The sequence below is a fragment of the Rutilus rutilus genome, assembly GCF_951802725.1.
Source record: "Rutilus rutilus genome assembly, chromosome: 12".
Taxonomy (NCBI): domain Eukaryota; kingdom Metazoa; phylum Chordata; class Actinopteri; order Cypriniformes; family Leuciscidae; genus Rutilus; species Rutilus rutilus.
In genome coordinates this window covers 14,606,508-14,627,740 of record NC_140217.1, presented here as the reverse complement: position 1 = coordinate 14,627,740, position 21,233 = coordinate 14,606,508, and the positions used below count along the sequence as shown (strand labels likewise).

General features: G+C 38.0%; 1 long non-coding RNA gene across 1 annotated transcript in view; it reads right to left on the bottom strand.

Annotated features, from left to right (window-relative positions):
- The window catches only part of LOC311300499, a 65,512-nt gene that overhangs the window by 5,860 nt on the left and 38,419 nt on the right, over positions 1-21,233 (bottom strand). The window contains exon 3 of the long non-coding RNA XR_014629336.1: positions 7,461-7,891. This is a non-coding gene — a long non-coding RNA (uncharacterized lncRNA). The remainder of the gene's footprint in view (positions 1-7,460; positions 7,892-21,233) is intronic.

The window sequence follows — 21,233 nt, the reverse complement described above, 5'->3', positions numbered from 1 at the left end:
AGAGGTTCAGAGAATATGAGCTAGATTGGCCAATAGGTGGCGCTATAGTGCAAAAAACAAAAAAATTGCATATTTTTGCTTAAATCTCATCAACCCTTTGTCACAGACTCAAGTGTCTTATATCTTTGGAATCCTTGGGTCAAGCCGAACAAAAAAGGCCTCAAGGATTTCATTTCCGGTATGCAAATTTTTCCTCCATTTTGGATTTAGTCCAAAACCTACTTTTGCGAACTAGTCCCTGGTTTTTCGCCCGATCGGAACCAAACCAGTGCAGAAATATTCACAGGAGTCTGAAGATCAATAATTATCGAAAAAAATGTAAAATTTCGATCCACGGTTGCTAAGGGGTATCAAAACGTTCGCAGGAGGCGGAGCTAATTATACGAAAATGGCTATAACTCGTGAACGAAATGAGATATTTTCACCAAACTCGGTACACATATGTATGAGCTCAAGTTGAGGTCACAGTAAAAAAATCGCGACGATTGGCCTCATGGTGGCGCTATAAAATGAAAAAAACATAAAACAGGCTATAACCACCTGACCGTTAGTCCGATTGACTTGAAAATTGGTATGCAGTGTCTTGGTCCAAGGTGCCATGTATGTGTATGAGGACATTGGCGTATCTCAAAAAACATGGCCGCCATCGGCCAACGAAGTTTGAGCACCTATTAGACAAGGTTAACGGAGGCCGATCGGAACGAAACTCGATGGGCATGTTCGGCTCATGGCCCTAAAGGTCTGTAAGAATTTTGAAAGAAATCGGCCACTAGTTGGCGCTAACGAGTTTTACGGCTCTGTAATCACGTGGTGTTACAAATATCCACACAATATGCATATCATTTGATAGATCTCCTCATCCTGAACAACTTTGCCTCAAGAACCATTGCTGTCAATCAAACTGTTCATTAATTATTCATTAATATGTTAAAAACCTACTTTTGCGAACTAGTCCTAGGTTTTTTGCCCGATCGGAACCAGACCAGTCTAGGACAATTCTCTGGACTCTCTAGATCAATAATTATCAAAAAAAAGTTGAACTTTTGCATTTGGATGGCTGTAATAGGGTAATTTATAAAATGGGCGTGTCTAAATACATTAAAAAGCCTATAAATCCTAAATAAAAACTCAGAACTTAACAAAAATTGGTCAGCATATGTGACATAACATCATTAACAAGCATGAAAAATTCTATGGAGATCGGACGATAGGTGGCGCTATAACTGTTAAAAAGCTTTAAAATCATATATTTCCTATGGTAAACTGCCTGTATTGGCTGTAAATGGTCTTTTCCATCTCTGATCATATAATTTTCATATCATAATGTTCAAAACTAGTGCAATACAATTCTCTGGACTCACTAGATCAATAATTGTCAGAAAAAGTTGAACTACTTCATTTGGATAGCTATAATAGGTTCACTTCAAAATCTGGCCTTTACCAAGTGTCCCCGAAAGCCTATATCTCTTTAATCAATGCTCAGACCTTCTTAAAAACAAGTCAGAACGTGTGAAATATCACCCTGAACAAGCATGAAAATTTTCAGACAGATCGGACAAAATTTGCCTCTATAACAGTTAAAAAGGTGAAAATGATATGAATTAATGGCATGTTAAGCCAATAAGTGGTATTTTACTGCCCCATGCTGTTTAAAATAATCATTTTCTCATATTGGTATTGGTATCAGCCATGGTAAATCATGATAAATGATGGTGTGTGTGTGTGTGTGTGTGTGTGTGTGTGTGTGTGTGTGTGTGTGTGTGTGTGTGTGTGTGTGCGTGGTACAAATATAACAAAGGTTTTATTTTCCAACATGAAAACAAACATAACAGAGTGCTAGTGCACAAACAATAACCGACAATGATAATGGATGAGAGGGGAACTTAAATACACAGATCAAGACAAGGACAACAGGTGACGGTTATGATGATGAGGAGCAGGTGATGATGAGGAGGGTGATGAGGAGCAGGTGCAGGTGATGACGACAGATGGTGAATGTGATGAAGACAGAAGGTGAATGTGATGAAGGTGAATGTGACACCAATATCACTGAAACATTTGTGTGTGTGTGTGTGTGTGTGTGTGTGTGTGTGTGTGTGTAGCATTATTGTGTGTAGCATATGTACCAAGTATGCATTATTGAGTTAACATGGAAACACTGGTTTGCTTTAGTGCAGAAAACTGGTCAAAATCATGAGGTTTAAAGTGAAAGTGAGCCAATAAGTGGTCTTCTACTGCCCTCTGCTGGCCATTCTACTTATTAATTAAAATTTTCCACATGTGCTTGCATTTATACTTGAATACACACTAAAAATCACTTATATAGCAATAACTATTATAACACAATCATATTTTGTCAGTGTTAATCACTTTATTTGCACTGACACTTCAAATAATTGCTAGTAATGTGATAAATCATGGTAAATCATGGTTAACTATGCTGTGTGTGTGTGTGTGTGTGTGTGTGTGTGTGTGTGTGTGTGTGTGTGTGTGTGTGTGTGTGTGTGTGTGTGTGTGTGTGTGTGTGTGTGTGTGTGTAAGCATGCATTGAGTTAACATGGATAAAATGGTTTGCTTTAGTGCAGAAAACTGGTTTAAAGTGAAAGTGAGCCAATAAGTGGTCTTCTACTGCCCTCTGCTGGCCATTCTACTTATTAATGAAATATTTCAACATGTGCTTGCATTCATACTTGAATACACACTAAAAAAATCACTTATATAGCAATAACTATTATAACACAATCATATTTTGTCAGTGTTAATCACTTTATTTGCACTGACACTTCAAATAATTGCTAGTAATGTGATAAATCAGGCTACAAACATGGTAAATCAAAGTAAATAATACTAGATTGTCATTTATCTCCTGGTAAATAATACTAGAACATGGTATATCATGGTAAATCATGGTTAACTATGCTGTGTGTGTATGTGTGTGTGTGTGTGTGTGTGTGTGTGTGTGTGTGTGTGTGTGTGTGTAAGCATGCATTGAGTTAACATGGAAAAACTGGTTTGCTTTAGTGCAGAAAACTGGTTTAAAGTGAAAGTGAGCCAATAAGTGGTCTTCTAGTGCCCTCTGCTGGCCATTCTACTTAATAATGAAATATTTTACATGTGCTTTTGCATTCATACTTGGACACACACTAAAAATCACGTAACTATTATAACACAATAATATTTTGTCAGTGTTCATCACCTCATTTGCACTGACACTTCACATAATTGCTAGTAATGTGGTTAATCATGCTAGAAACATTGTAAATCATAGTAAATAATACTGAAATGAGGTGTATCAAGGTAAATCATGCTAGAAGCCTAATAAATCATTCTGGAACATGGTATATGATAGTAAATCATGCTAGAATCATATTAAATAATTCTAGAATGTGGCAAATCGTTGTGGGAGGAGCCTATTTTACTCAAATGGCTATAACTCAAGAAGTAAATGAGATATCTTCACCAAACTCAGTACACATGTGTATGGGTTCAATTTGAGGTCACAGTAAACAATTTTATGGAGATCGGACCATAGGTGGCGCTATAACTGTTAAAAAGCTTTAAAACCATATATATCCCATGGCAAATTGCCTGTATTGGCTGTAAATGGTCTTTTCCATCTATTATGTCAGTGGTTACATGCTTGCTAAATAAATCTTAATAACTTTTGATGCTTTTGTGCTTAAATGCCTTAAAGGCCTTAACTGCTTGAACCCCGATAAATGCTGCTTGCAGCTTTAATTAGGGGTTCAAGCATGAAATGCTGAAACCCTATTGTAATTGTGCTGATTTTTATTATTAGGGGTTCAAGCATGAAATGCTGAAACCCTATTGTAATTGTGCTGATTTTTATTATTAGGGGTTCAAGCACGAAGTGCTGAAACCCTATTGTAATTGTACTGATTTTTATTATTATTTTTCTTCTCCGCTAAAACGCATCGTGCAGCCCAAACCGTATGAGCTGGAACCTTGAAACTTTGCCAGATGGTAGTACAAAAATCGAGGAGAGGTTCAGAGAGTATGACCCCGATTGGCCCATAGGTGGCGCTATAGCAACCAAAAGCGCGAAACTGTTCATAACTCCTAGACCGTATGTCGTAGACTCAAGTGTCTTATATCATTGGAAAGCTGGACACTTGAAGAACAAAACGTATATCTCCGATTTCATTTCCGGTATGCAAATTTTTCCGCCATTTTGAATTTTGTTATAAACCTACTTTTGCGAACTAGTCCTAGGTTTTTCGTCCGATCGGAACCAAACCAGTGCAGAAATGTTCTCTGGAGTCTGAATATCAATAATTATCGAAAAAAAGTCGAAATTTCGATTCACGGTCGCTAAGGGGCGCCAAAATGTATGTTGTGGGAGGAGCCTATTGTACTAAAACAGCTATAACTCCAGAAATGAATGAGGTATCTTCACCAAACTTGGTACGTATATGTAAGAGGTCAATCTGAGGTCACAGTAAAAAAATCGTGGCGATTGGCCACATGGTGGCGCTATAACATGAAAAAAACATAAAACAGGCTATAACCACCTGACCGTTAGTCCGATTGACTTGAAAATTGGCATGCAGTGTCTTGGTCCAAGGCCCCATGTATGTCTATGAGGACATTGGTGTATCTCAAAAAACATGGCCGCCATCGGCCAATGAAGTTTGAGCACCTATTAGACAAGGTTAACGGAGGCCGATCGGAACGAAACTCGGTGGGCATGTTCGACTCATGGCCCTAGAGGTCTGTAAGAATTTTGAAAGAAATCGGCCACTAGTTGGCGCTAACGAGTTTTATGGCTCTGTAATCACGTGGTGTTACACTTATTGTCACAAAATGCATATCATTTAATAGATCTGCTCATGCTGAACAACTTTGCCTCAAGAACCATTGCTGTCAATCAAACCGTTCATTAATTATTCGCGAATATGTTAAAAACCTACTTTTGCGAACTAGTCCTAGGTTTTTCGCCCGATCGGAACCAGACCAGTCTAGGACAATTCTATGGACTCTCTAGATCAATAATTATCAAAAAAAAGTTGAACTTTTGCATTTTGCGCATGGCTATAATAGGGTCATAAAGAAAATGGGTGTGGCAAAATGCACTAAAAAGCCTATAAATCATAAATGAAAACTCAGAACTTCACAAAAATTGGTGGGAATATGTGCCATAACATCTTTAACAAGCATGCCAAATTTTATGGAGATCGGACCATAGTTGGCGCTATAATTGTTAAAAAGCTTTAAAACCATATATTTCCTATGGTAAATTGCCTGTATTGGCTGCAAATGGTCTGTTTCATCTATGATCAAATAATTTTCATATCATAATGTTCAAAACTAGTGCAGTACAATTCTCTGGACTCTCTAGATCAATAATTATCAGAAAAAGTTGAACTACTTCATTTGGATGACTATAATAGGGTCACTTCAATACGTGGCCTTGACCAAGTGTCCCCGAAAGCTTATATCTTTTAAGATGCTCAGACCTTCTTAAAAACAAGTCAGAACATGTGAAATATCACTCTAAACATGCATGAACATTTTCAGACAGATCACACACACACACACACACACACACACACACAAATGTTGTTTTTTCAATGCTATTGGGATATGTCATTATGAAAATATATTTGAATGGTCTATAAACACTTCACAAAGTCTTTGTAAACTATTAATCAGATTATTCAGAATTTATTCAGAAACCTAACTTCACATAATTGCTAACAATGTGGTAAATCATGGTAAATCACGCTAAAAACATGGTAAATCATAGTAAATAATACTAGAATGTGGTGTATCAAGGTAAATCATACTATAATCCTGGTACATCATTCTAGAACATGGTATATCATGGTACATCATGCTAGAACATGGTAAATCATGGTAAACGTTGCTAGAACAGGGTAAATCATGGTAAACTATGATAAATCATGATAAACTATGGTGAACCATGCTAGAATCACAGTAAACAATGGTAAATCATACTAGAATGTATGGTAAATCATACTAGAATGTAGTATATCATGGTAAATCCTGCTAGAATATGGCAAATCATGCTAGAATCATAGTAAATAATACTAGAATGTGGTAAATTGTTGTGGGAGGAGCCTATTTTACTAAAATGGCTATAACTCAAGAAGTAAATGAGATATCTTCACCAAACTCAGTACACATGTGTATGGGTTCAATTTGAGGTCACAGTAAACAATTTTATGGAGATCGGACCATAGGTGTCGCTATAACTGTTAAAAAGCTTTAAAACCATATATTTCCTATGGTACATTGCCTGTATTGGCTGTAAATTGTCTTTTTCATCTATTATGTCAGTGGTTACATGCTTGCTTAATAAAACTAATAACTTTTGATGCTTTTGTGCTTAAAGGCCTTAAAGGCCTTAACTGCTTGAACCCCGATAAATGCTGCTTGCAGCTTTAATTATTATTATTATTCTGCCGTAAAACGCATCGTGCAGCCTAAACCGTAAGTGCTAGAGACTTGAAACTTGGCCAGAAGGTAGTACAAAAATCGAGGAGAGGTTCAGAGAATATGAGCTAGATTGGCCAATAGGTGGCGCTACAGTGCAAAAAACAAAAAAATTGCATATTTTTGCTTAAATCTCATCAACCCTTTGTCACAGACTCAAGTGTCTTATATCTTTGGAATCCTTGGGTCAAGCCGAACAAAAAAGGCCTCAAGGATTTCATTTCCGGTATGCAAATTTTCCCGCCATTTTGGATTTTGTCCAAAACCTACTTTTGCGAACTAGTCCCTGGTTTTTCGCCCGATCGGAACCAAACCAGTGCAGAAATATTCACAGGAGTCTGAATATCAATAATTATCGAAAAAAATGTAAAATTTCGATCCACGGTTGCTAAAGGGTATCAAAACGTTCGCAGGAGGCGGAGCTAATTATACAAAAATGGCTATAACTCGTGAACGAAATGAGATATTTTCACCAAACTCGGTACACATATGTAAGAGCTCAAGTTGAGGTCACAGTAAAAAAATCGCGGTGATTGGCCTCATGGTGGCGCTATAATATGAAAAAAACATAAAACAGGCTGTAACCACCTGACCGTTAGTCCGATTGACTTGAAAATTGGTATGCAGTGTCTTGGTCCAAGGTGCCATGTATGTCTATGAGGACATTGGTGTATCTCAAAAAACATGGCCGCTATCGGCCAATGAAGTTTGAGCACCTATTAGACAAGGTTAACGGAGGCCGATCAGAACGAAACTCAGTGGGCCTGTTCGGCTCAAGCCCCTAGAGGTCTGTAAGAACTTTGAAAGAAATCGGCCACTAGTTGGCGCTAACGAGTTTTATGGCTCTGTAATCACGTGGTGTTACACTTATCGTCACAAAATGCATATCATATGATAGATCTGCTCATGCTGAACGACTTTGCCTCTAGAACCATTGCTGTCAATCAAACAGTTCATTAAATATTCATGAATATGTTAAAAACCTACTTTTGCGAACTAGTCCCTGGTTTTTCGCCCGATCGGAACCAGACCAGTCTAGGACAATTCTCTGGACTCTCTAGATAAATAATTATCGAAAAAAAGTTGAACTTTTGCATTTGCCTGGCTGTAACAGGGTAATTTACAAAAGGGGCTTGGCAAAATACACTAAAATGCCTATAAATCATAAATGAAAACTCAGAACTTCACAAAAATTGGTGAGCATATGTGACATAACATCATTAACAAGCATGCCAAATTTTATGGAGATCGGACCAAAGGTGGCGCTATAACTGTTAAAAAGCTTTAAAACCATATATTTCCCATGGTAAACTGCCTGTATTGGCTGTAAATGGTCTTTTCCGTCTATTATGTCAATTGTTAAATGCCTGCTAAATAAAACTTAATGTCTTTTGATGCTTGTGTGCTTAAAGGCCTTAACTGCTTGAACCCCGATAAATGCTGCTTGCAGCTTTAATTATTATTATTATTCTGCCGTAAAACGCATCGTGCAGCCCAAACCATAAGTGCTGGAGACTTGAGACTTTGCCAGAAGGTAGTACAAAAATCGAGGAGAGGTTATCAAATTATGACCCCGATTGGCCAATAGGTGGCGCTATAGTAAGCAAAAGTATAAAATCGCAAATAACTCCTAGACGGTTTGTCGTAGACTCAAGTGTCTTATATCACTGTAATCCTTGGCTCAAGGCGGAAAAAACGTATATCTCCGATTTCATTTCCGGTATGCAAATTTTTCCGCCATTTTGAATTTTGTTAAAAACCTACTTTTGCAAACTAGTCTGTGGTTTTTTGTCCGATCGGAACCAAACCAGTGCAGAAATGTTCTCTGGAGTCTGAGTATCAATAATTATCGAAAAAAAGTTGAAATTTCGATTCATGGTTGCTATGGGGCGCCAAAATGTTCGAAGGAGGCGGAGTCAGTTTTACTAAAATTGTTATAACTCGTGAACGAAATTAGATATTTTCACCAAACTTGGTACACATATGTAGACGGTCAATTTGAGGTCACAGTAAAAAAATTGCGTCGATTGGCCTCATGGTGGCGCTATAAAACAATAAAAACGTATAGACACCTGACCGTTTTTCCGAATGACTTGAAATTTGGTATGCAGTGTCTTGGCCCAACGGGCCATGTATGTCTAAAAGGATATTGGCGTATCTCAAAAAACATGGCCGCCATTGGCCAATGAAATTTGAGCACCGTTAACGAAGTCCGATCGGAACGAAACTCGATGGGCATGTTCGACTCATGGTCCTAGAGGTCTGTAAGAATTTTGAAAGAAATCGGCCACTAGTTGGCGCTAACGAGTTTTATGGATCTGTAATCACGTGGTGTTACACTTATCATCACAAAATGCATATCATCTGATAGATCTGCTCATGTTGAACAACTTTGCCTCAAGAACCATTGCTGTCAATCAAACCGTTCATTAAATATTCAAGAATATGTTAAAAACCTACTTTTGCGAACTAGTCCCTGGTTTTTCGCCCGATCGGAACCAGACCAGTCTAGGACAATTCTCTGGACTCTCTAGATCAATAATTATCGAAAAAAAGTTGAACTTTTGCATTTGGGTGGCTGTAATAGGGTAATTTATAAAAGGGGCGTGGCAAAATACACTAAAATGCCTATAAATCATAAATGAAAACTCAGAACTTCACGAAAATTGGTGGGCATATGTGTCATAACATGGTGAAGAAGCATGCAGAGTTTCATGGAGATTGGACCATAGGTGGCGCTATAACTGGCAAAAAGGTTTGAAAACCACATATTTCCTATGGTAAATTGCCTTTATTGGCTGTAAATGGATTTTTCCATCTATTATTTCAGTGGTTAAAAGCTTGCTAAATAAAACTTAATGTCTTAAATGCTTATGTGCTCAAAGGCCTTAAATGCTTGAACCCCGATAAATGCTGCTTGCAGCTTTAATTATTATTATTATTATTATTATTCTTCTGCCGTAAAACGCATCGTGCAGCCCAAACCGTAAGGGCTAGAGCATTGAAACTTTGCCAGATGGTAGTACAAAAATCGAGGAGAGGTTCAGAGATTATGACCCCGATTGGCCCATAGGTGGCGCTATAGCGACCAAAAGCGCGAAACTGCTCATAACTCCTAGACCGTATGTCGTAGACTCAAATGTCTTATATCATTGGAAAGCTGGACGCCTGACGAACAAAACGTATATCTCCGATTTCATTTCCGTCATGATAGATTTTCCGCCATTTTGAATTTTGTCAAAAACCTACTTTTGCGAACTAGTCCTAGGTTTTTTGTCCGATCGGAACCAAACCAGTGCAGAAATGTTCTCTGGAGTCTGAAGATCAATAATTAACAAAAAAAAGTCGAAATTTCGATTCATGGTCGCTAGGGGGCATAAAATGATCGTTGTGGGCGGAGCCTATTTTACTAAAATGGCTATAACTCAAAAAGTAAATGAGATAGCTTAACCAAACTCGGTACACATGTGTATGGGTTCAGTCTGGGGTCACGGTAAAAAAATCGCGACGATTGAGCACTAGGTGGCGCTATAACATAAAAAAAACATGAAAAGGGCTATAACCACTTGACCATTAGTCCGATTGACTTGAAAATTGGTATGCAGTGTCTTGGTCCAAGGTGCCATGTATGTCTATGAGGACAATGGTGTATCTAAAAAAACATGGCCGCCATTGGCCAATAAAGTTGAGCACCTATTAGACAAGGTTAACGGAGGCCGATCGGAACGAAACTCGATGGGCATGTTCATCTCATGGCCCTAGAGGTCTGTAAGAATTTTGAAAGAAATCGGCCACTAGTTGGCGCTAACGAGTTTTATGGCTCTGTAATCACGTGGTGTTACACTTATTGTCACAAAATGCATATCATTTGATAGATCTGCTCATGCTTAACAACTTTGCCTCAAGAACCATTGCTGTCAATCAAATCGTTCATTAATTATTCGCGAATATGTTAAAAACCTACTTTTGCGAACTAGTCCCTGGTTTTTCGCCCGATTAGAACCAGACCAGTCTAGGACAATTCTCTGGACTCTCCTGATCAATAATTATCGAAAAAAAGTTGAACTTTTGAATTTTTCGTATGGCTATAATTGGGTCATAAAGAAAATGGGTGTGGCAAAATGCACTCAAAAGCTTATAAATCCTAAACGAAAACTCAGAACTTCACGAAAACTGGTGAGCTTATGTGCCATAATATTCTAAACAAGCATGCCAAATTTCATGTTGATCGGACCATAGGTGGCGCTATAACTGTTAAAAAGGTTTGAAAATCATATATTTCCTATGGTAAATTGCCTGTATTGGCTGTAAACGGACTTTTCCATCTATTATTTCAGTGGTTAAAAGCTTTCTAAATAAAACTTAATGTCTTAAATGCTTATGTGCTTAAAGGCTTTAAATGCTTGAACCCCGATAAATGCTGCTTGCAGCTTTAATTATTATTATTCTTCCCTAAAACGCATCGTGCAGCCAAAACCGTAAGGCCTAGAGACGTGATACTGGGTCAAATGGTAGTAGTATTGCTCGCTACTCAGATACACGGACTTAGCCAAATCGGCCCATAGGTGGCGCTACAGCGACCAAAAGCGCGAAACTGCACAGAACTCCTAGACCGTATGTCGTAGACTCAAGTGTCTTATATCATTGGAAAGCTGGATGCCTGACGAACAAAACGTATATCTCCGATTTCATTTCCGCCATGATAGATTTTCCGCCATTTTGAATTTTGCCAAAAACCTACTTTTGCGAACTAGTCCTAGGTTTTTCGCCCGATCGGAACCAAACCAGTACAGAAATGTTCTCTGGAGTCTGAATATCAATAATTATCGAAAAAAAGTTGAAATTTCGATTCACAGACGCTAAGGGGTGCCAAAACGTACGTTGTGGGAGGGGCCTATTTTACTAAAATGGCTATAACTCCAGTAGTAAATGAGGTATCTTCACCAAACTCAGTGCACATGTGTAAGAGGTCAATCTGAGGTCACAGTAAAAGAATCGCGGCGATTGGCCACATGGTGGCGCTATAACATGAAAAAAACATAAAACAGGCTTTAACCACCTGACCGTTAGTCCGATTGACTTGAAAATTGGTATGCAGTGTCTTGGCCCAAGGTGTCATGTATGTCTATGAGGACATTGGTGTATCTCAAAAAACATGGCCGCCATCGGCCAATGAAGTTTGAGCACCTATTAGACAAGGTTAACGGAGGCCGATTGGAACGAAACTCGATGGGCATGTTCAACTCATGGCCCTAGAGGTATGTAAGATTTTTGAAAGAAATCGGCCACTAGTTGGCGCTAACGAGTTTTATGGCTCTGTAATCACGTGGTGTTAAACTTATTGTCACATTATGCATATCATTTGATAGATCTGCTCATGCTGAACAACTTTGCCTCAAGAACCACTACTGTCAATCAAACTGTTCATTAAATATTTGCAAACATGTTAAAAACCTACTTTTGCGAACTAGTCCCTGGTTTTTTGCCCGATCAGAACCAGACCAGTCTAGGGTAATTCTCTGGACTCTCTAGATCAATAATTATCGAAAAAAAGTTGAACTTTTGCATTTGGATGGCTGTAATAGGGTCATTTAGAAAATGGGCGTGGCAAAATACACTAAAAAGCCTATAAATCCTAAATGAAAACTCAGAACTTCACAAAAATTGATGAGCATATGTGACATAACATTCTAAAGAAGCATGGAAATTTTTATGGAGATCGGAGCATAGGTGGCGCTATAACTGTTAAAATGCTTTAAAGCCATATATTTCCTATGGTAAATTGCCTGTATTTGCTGTAAATGGTGTCTTCTATCTATTATCGTATAATGTTCATATCATAATGTTCAAAACCAGTGCAGCACAATTCTCTGAACTCTCTAGATCAATAATTATCAGAAAAAAAGTTGAACTTCTTCAAAAGGTGATTTTATATGAATATAATGACATATTAAGCCAATAAGTGGTATTTTACTGCCCCCTGCTGTCATTTCATCATACTACTCCCTAATATTGTTATAAAATTCATATTTAGACTTTATAAAATCATTATTTTAACATTTACAATCACATTTTGTCAAAACTCATCTATTGAGTATTACTATTGACAATTGTGTTACACTGAGATATGGAAATGGACGAAAGTAAGTGAATGAAATGAAACGAAAGTATAACGGCATTTAAGCCACGCCCCCGAATACAAATTCATTCATATCTCGAAAACGGAAAGTCGTTGCGCGCTCAAATTTTGATGGTGAGGACCTCTCCGGGCTCTTGATCGAAACGGGTCGTCGCGGGCCTCGGGAGCGCGCCCCCCGCGCATCGCCAGCCCGCGGGACCCCCGATTTTCAACGGCCATTACTCCCGACCCAGACCACCCCGAACATTGTGTAAGAGCTCGTTGGAAAGGGCACGTCCTTGGCTAGCTTCGATTCAAATGTGGTGTTATCTGCCCTGGGCATTCCAGAGATAATAGCCCGAACAGATATGCCTTATAACAGTCATAACTCCCAGCCCCAATCGCCCAAAAACACCTTGATGGTCTCATTCAACAGGGCTCCTCAAGCACTATCTATGCTCTGAGTTTCAGAATTTTTCGCCTTTTGGTTCCTGAGATATAAGTAAAAAAACAAATTCCCATTCATTCATTCAAACACCTCAACTGTAAAATGTAAGCTATAATACCACTGTTGTCCACTAGAGGGAGCAGCAGGATTACGCATGATCTTTTAATTCGCTTCAGTATTGGGAAATAAACAAATGCTTTAAGAAGCAATCTTTTTTATTATGATGTTTTTTTTATTATGATATTTGTATATATTTTATTTTTTTATTATGATTATGAACGGTTTGATTGACATTAGTGATTCTTGAGGCAAAGTTGTTCAAGATGAGGAGATGAATATATTTTCACAATATCACATCCTAAAAACATTGAAAACATATGTCTTTGTGTGTGTGTGTGTGTGGATCTGTTTGTGTTTGTGTGTGTGTCTGTCTGTGTAAGCATGCTTAATGGAAAGAACATGGAGAAACTGCTTTGTTTTACTGGTGGATAAAAAAGTCTTTCAAATGAAAGTGAGTCAATTAGTGGTCTTCTACTGCCCTCTGCAGGACATTCTACTTAATAAAATATTTTCATCTGTGCTTTTGCATTAGTTTTTGGACTATATCAAATTACTTGCATGAAAATCCCCTATTATAACACAGTCATGTTTTGTCAAAGTTTATCACTTCATTTGTACTGAGCTCTCAGTTTGAACAATTCTGCCTCTCAGTGATTAATTTGAAATCTGAAAATGGTGTTATACAGAGGAGATTTGCAATTATCATTTTGTTACCTATCTTTTATTTTAAATATCTCCATCTACAACAAAATGTGTGTGCATGTGTGTGTTCAAGCATGGTTAGTGTATTAAGTATTATTGTTTTCATTTACATTTTAACCACCAGATGAAGAACACTCATTGGTTCATTCTGCTCACTAAAATATTATATTTCATTTTTTTTCCATTTGAAATATTATTTAAACTTAATAAAATCATTAAAATAACATTTCAAATCATATTTTGTCTGTTTATAAATCCCACAGACTCACATTGGCTGCAATACTAATGTTTTTGTAAAACACAGACCTGATAGTCTAATCTGTGTGTATTGTGCATATATTATTGATATTATTACTATTGCAAATCATGTTATTGTAACTCATATCTTAATAGAATATTATTTGTAATTTTAATTCTTTATTTCTTAATAGTTTTTTTATGATTACTACAGATATTATCACCAAAGATATCAACTACACCTTCACTTTTAGTATTGACACGCTGCACACACAGCACAATCACACACTCACTAATGCATTCAAATAAATGTAATCTTACTGTGCTACTTTATTTGTACATGATTAGAATGAACAGAAATCTAAGAATATTTTTCTTCTTTTGTTAAAGCCATTTCAGACTCCAAGTAAGCATTATATTACTAATCATCTATTTTAAAGGTGCCATACAATTGAAAACTGTATTTATCTTGGCATAGTTGAATGATAAGAGTTCTGGACATGGAACTGACATACCGTGAGCCTCAAACACCATTGTTTCCTCCTTCATGTGTAAATCTCCTGTTTGCAAAAGACCGCTGAAAAATGAGTGAATCCCACCATAACACCGACTGTGACGTTGGAGTCAGGATCATTAATATTTATACCCCCCAAATTTGCATTTTCCAGTCCATGTTCTAGGCCAGGCAGTGTTAATGTGGACCTGCACAGCTGAATCATCAGAAGATCTGCAGGTATTGTGAAGAAGCAAGCAAGGACAATAGTGAAAATGGCAGATCATGGATATAAATGTTATGTGCTGTGCTGCGGATTTGAGAACTTTTCATTCCCTTCCCACAAAAGAGAACTGTCAACAGGCATGGTTGATGTTTACAACAGGATACCTCACCATTTTAATTCAAAGCTGTTAGTTTGCTCTTAACGGAGGCCGATCAGAACGAAACTCGATGGGCATGTTCGACTCGTGGCCCTAGAGGTCTGTAAGAATTTTGAAAAATCAGCCACTAGTTGATGCTAACAGGTTTTACGGCTATGTAATCATGTGATGCATATCATTTGATAGATCTCCTCATACTGAACAACTTTGCCTCAAGAACTACTGCTGTCAATCAATTTGTTCATTAAATACTTGCGATTATGTTAAAAACCTACTTTTGCGAACTAGTCCTAGGTTTTTCGCACGATCGGAAATATACCAGTGCAGTACAATTCTCTGGAAGCTCTAGATTATTAATTATATAACATTTTTTTAACTTTATCCATTGGGTAGCCATAACAGGATCATTTAGAAAATGGGTATGGCAAAAAACACTCAAAAGCCTGTAAATCCTAAACAAAAACTCAGACAACTCACTAAACTGCCTTATGTGCTTAAAGACCCTAAATGCTTGAACCCCGCTAAATGCTGCTTGCAGCTTTAATTATTATTATTATTCTTCTGCCGTAAAACGCATCGTGCAGCCCAAACCGTAAGGGCTGGAGACTTGAAACTTTGCCAGATGGTAGTACAAAAATCGAGGAAAGGTTCAGAGATTATGACCCCGATTGGCCCATAGGTGGCGCTATAACAACCAAAAGCGCGAAACTGCTCATAACTCCTAGACCGTATGTCGTAGACTCAAGTGTCGTATATCATTGGAAAGCTGGAAACGTGATGAACAAAACGTATATCTCCGATTTCATTTCCGGTATGGAAATTTTTCCGCCATTTTGAATTTTGTCAAAAAACTACTTTTGCTAATTAGTCCTAGGTTTTTTGTCCGATCGGAACCAAACCAGTGCAGAAATGTTCTATGGAGTCTGACAATCAATAATTATCAAAAAAAATTCGAAATTTCGATTCATGGTCGCTAGGGGGCATAAAATAAACATTGTGGGAGGAGCCTATTTTACTAAAATGGCTATAACTCAAAAAGTAAATGAGATAGCTTAACCAAACTCGGTACACATGTGTATGGGTTCAGTCTGGGGTCACAGTAAAAAAATCGCGACGATTGAACAATAGGTGGCGCTATAACATGGAAAAAAAATGAAAAGGGCTATAACCACCTGACCGTTAGTCCGATTGACTTGAAAATTGGTATGCAGTGTCTTGGCCCAAGGTGCCATATATGTCTATGAGGAAATTGGCGTATCTCAAAAAACATGGCCGCCATTGGCCAATGAAGTTGAGCACCTATTAGACAAGGTTAACGGAGGCCGATCGGAACGAAACTCGATGGGCATGTTCCTCTCATGGCCCTAGAGGTCTGTAAGAATTTTGAAAGAAATCGGCCACTAGTTGGCGCTAACGAGTTTTATGGCTCTGTAATCACGTGGTGTTACACTCATCCACACAATATGCATATCATTTGATAGATCTGCTCATGCTGAACAACTTTGCCTCAAGAACCATTGCTGTCAATCAAACCGTTCATTAAATATTCGCGAACATGTTAAAAACCTACTTTTGCGAACTAGTCCTAGGTTTTTCGCCCGATCGGAACCAGACCAGTCTAGGACAATTCTCTGGACTCTCTAGATCAATAATTATCGAAAAAAAGTTGAACTTTTGCATTTGGATGGCTGTAATAGGGTCATTTATAAAATGGGCGTGGCAAAATACATTAAAAATCCTATAAATCCTAAATGAAAACTCAGAACTTCACAAAAATTGGTGAGCATATGTGACATAACATCATTAACAAGCATGCCAAATTTTATGGAGATCGGACCATAGGTGGCGCTATAACTGTTAAAAAGCTTTAAAACAATATATTTCCTATGGTACATTGCCTGTATTGGCTGTAAATGGTCTTTTCCATCTATTATGTCAGTGGTTACATGCTTGCTAAATAAAACCTGATAACTTTTGATGCTTTTGTGCTTAAAAACCCTTAAAGGCCTTAATAGCTTGAACCCCGATAAATGCTGCTTGCAGCTTTAATTATTATTATTATTTTCCCCTAAAACGCATCGTACAGCCCAAACCGTAAGTGCTAGAGACTTGAAACTTTGCCAGATGGTAGTACAAAAATCGAGGAGAGGTTCAGAGAATATGAGCCAGATTGGCCAATAGGTGGCGCTACAGTGCAAAAACCAAAAAAATGGCATATTTTTGCTTAAATCTCACCAACCCTTTGTCACAGACTCAAGTGTCTTATATCATTGGAATCCTTGGCTCAAGCCGAACAAAAAAGGCCTCAAGGATTTCCTTTCCGGTATGCAAATTTTCCGCCATTTTGGATTTTGTCCAAAACCTACTTTTGCGAACTAGTCCTAGGTTTTTTGTCCGATCGGAACCAAACCAGTGCAGAAATGTTCTCTGGAGTCTGATTATAAATAATTATTAAAAAAAAGTTTAAATTTCGATTCACGGTCGCTAAGGGGCGCCAAAACGTTTGAAGGAGGCGGAGCTTGTTTTACTAAAATGGCTATAACTCCAGAAGTAAATGAGTTATCTTCACCAAACTTGGTACACATGTGTAAGAGGTCAATCTAAGGTCACAGTAAAGAAATCGCGGTGATTAGCCACATGGTGGCGCTATAACATTAAAAAAACATAAAACAGTCTATAACCACCTGACCGTTTGTCCGATTGACTTGAAAATTGGTATGCAGTGTCTTGGTCCAAGGTGCCATGTATGTCTATGAGGACATTGGTGTATCTCGAAAAACATGGCCGCCATCGGCCAATGAAGTTTGAGCACCTATTAGACAAGGTTAACGGAGGCCAATCAGAACGAAACTCAGTGGGCATGGTCGGCTCAAGCCCCTAGAGGTCTGTAAGAATTTTGAAAGAAATCGGCCACTAGTTGGCGCTAACAAGTTTAATGGCTCTGTAATCACGTGGTGTTACACTTATTGTCACAAAATGCATATCATTTGATAGATCTGCTCATGCTGAACAACTTTGCCTCAAGAACTATTGCTGTCAATCAAACCGTTCATTAAATATTCGTAATTATGTTAAAAACCTACTTTTGCGAACTAGTCCTAGGTTTTTTGCCCGATCAGAACCAGACCAGTCTAGGACAATTCTATGGACTCTCTAGATCAATAATTATCGAAAAAAAGTTGAACTTTTGTATTTTTCATATGGCTATAATTGGGTCATAAAGAAAAGGGGCGTGGCAAAATACACTCAAAAGCCTATAAATCCTAAACGAAAACTCAGAACTTCACAAAAATTGGTGAGCATATGTGCCATAACATTTTAAACAAGCGTGCAAAATTTCATGGAGATCGGACAATAGCTGGCGCTATAACTGTCAAAAACCTTTGAAAACCATATATTTCCTATGGTAAATTGCCTGTATTGGCTGTAAATGGACTTTTCCATCTATTATTTCAGTGGTTAAAAGCTTTCTAAATAAAATTTAATGTCTTAAATGCTTATGTGCTTAAAGGCCTTAAATGCTTGAACCCCGATAAATGCTGCTTGCAGCTTTAATTATTATTATTAGGGGTTCAAGCATGAAATGCTGAAACCCTATTGTAATTGTAAGGATTTTTAGGGGTTCAAGCACGAAGTGCTGAAACCCTATTGTAATTGTAAGGATTTTTATTATTATTATTTTTCTTCTGCCGTAAAACGCATCGTGCAGCCCAAACCGTAAGTGCTAGAGACTTGAAACTTTGCCATATGGTAGTACAAAAATCGAGGAGAGGTTATCAAAATATGAGCCAGATTGGCCAATAGGTGGCGCTACAGTGCAAAAACCAAAAAAATGGCATATTTTTGCTTAAATCTCACCAACCCTTTGTCACAGACTCAAGTGTCTTATATCATTGGAATCCTTGGCTCAAGCCGAACAAAAAAGGCCTCAAGGATTTCCTTTCCGGTATGCAAATTTTCCGCCATTTTGGATTTTGTCCAAAACCTACTTTTGCGAACTAGTCCTAGGTTTTTTGTCCGATCGGAACCAAACAAGTGCAGAAATGTTCTCTGGAGTCTGAATATCAATAATTATTAAAAAAAAGTTTAAATTTTGATTCACGGTCGCTAAGGGGCGCCAAAACGTTCGAAGGAGGCGGAGCTAGTTTTACTAAAATGGCTATAACTCCAGAAGTAAATGAGTTATCTTCACCAAACTTGGTACACATGTGTAAGAGGTCAATCTAAGGTCACAGTAAAGAAATCGCGGTGATTAGCCACATGGTGGCGCTATAACATTAAAAAAACATAAAACAGGCTATAACCACCTGACCGTTTGTCCGATTGACTTGAAAATTGGTATGCAGTGTCTTGGTCCAAGGTGCCATGTATGTCTATGAGGACATTGGTGTATCTCGAAAAACATGGCCGCCATCGGCCAATGAAGTTTGAGCACCTATTAGACAAGGTTAACGGAGGCCAATCAGAACGAAACTCAGTGGGCATGTTCGGCTCAAGCCCCTAGAGGTCTGTAAGAATTTTGAAAGAAATCGGCCACTAGTTGGCGCTAACGAGTTTAATGGCTCTGTAATCACGTGGTGTTACACTTATTGTCACAAAATGCATATCATTTGATAGATCTGCTCATGCTGAACAACTTTGCCTCAAGAACTATTGCTGTCAATCAAACCGTTCATTAAATATTCGTAATTATGTTAAAAACCTACTTTTGCGAACTAGTCCCTGGTTTTTCGCCCGATCGGAACCAGACCAGTCTAGGACAATTCTCTGGACTCTCTAGATCAATAATTATCAAAAAAAAGTTGAACTTTTGCATTTGGATGGCTGTAATAGGGTCATTTATAAAATGGGCGCGGCAAAATAAATAAAAAAAACTATAAATCATAAATAAAAACTCAGAACTTCACAAAAATTGGTGAACATATGTGAAATAACATCATTAACAAGCATGCCAAATTGTATGGAGATCGGACCAAAGGTGGCGCTATAACTGTTAAAAAGCTTTAAAACCATATATTTCCTATGGTCTTTTTCATCTATTATGTCAGTAGTTACATGCTTGCTAGATAAATCTTAATAACTTTTGATGCTTTTATGCTTAAAGGCCTTAAAGGCCTTAATTGCTTGAACCCCGATAAATGCTGCTTGCAGCTTTAATTAGGGGTTCAAGCATGAAATGCTGAAACCCTATTGTAATTGTAAGGATTTTTATTATTATTATTTTTCTTCTCCGCTAAAACGCATCGTGCAGCCCAAACCGTAAGTGCTAGAGACTTGAAACTTGGCCAGAAGGTAGTACAAAAATCGAGGAGAGGTTCAGAGAATATGACCCAGATTGGCCAATAGGTGGCGCTACAGCGCAAAAAACAAAAAAATTGCACATTTTTGCTTAAATCTCATTAACCGTTTGTCACAGACTCAAGTGTCTTATATCATTGGAATCCTTGGGAGAAGCCAAACAAAATTGGCCTCAAGGATTTCATTTCCGGTATGCAAATTTTTCCGCCATTTTGGATTTTGTCCAAAACCTACTTTTGCGAACTAGTCCTAGGTTTTTCGCCCGATCGGAACCAAACCAGTGCAGAAATGTTGTCTGGAGTCTGAATATCAATAATTATTGAAAAAAAGTTGAAATTTCGATTCACGGTCACTAAGGGGCGCCAAAACGTTCGAAGAAGGCGGAGCCTATTTTACTAAAATGGCTATAACTCCAGAAGTAAATCAGGTATCTTCACCAAACTCGGTACACATGTGTAAGAGGTCAATCTGAGGTCACAGTAAAAAAATCGCGGCGATTGGCCACATGGTGGCGCTATAACATGACAAAAACATAAAACAGGCTATAACCACCTGACCGTTAGTCCGATTGACTTGAAAATTGGTATGCAGTGTCTTGGTCCAAGGTGCCATGTATGTGTATGAGGACATTGGCGTATCTTGAAAAACATGGCCGCCATCGGCCAATGAAGTTTGAGCACCTATTAGACAAGGTTAACGGAGGCCAATCGGAACGAAACTCGATGGGCATATTCGACTCATGGCCCTAGAGGTCTGTAAGAATTTTGAAAGAAATCGGCCACTAGTTGGCGCTAACGAGTTTTATGGCTCTGTAATCACGTGGTGTTACACTTATTGTCACAAAATGCATATCATTTGATAGACCTCCTCATCTTGAACAACTTTGCCTCAAGAACTATTGCTGTCAATCAAACAGTTCATTAAATATTCATGAATATGTTAAAAACCTACTTTTGCGAACTAGTCCTAGGTTTTTCGCCCGATCAGAACCAAACCAGTCTAGGACAATTCTCTGGA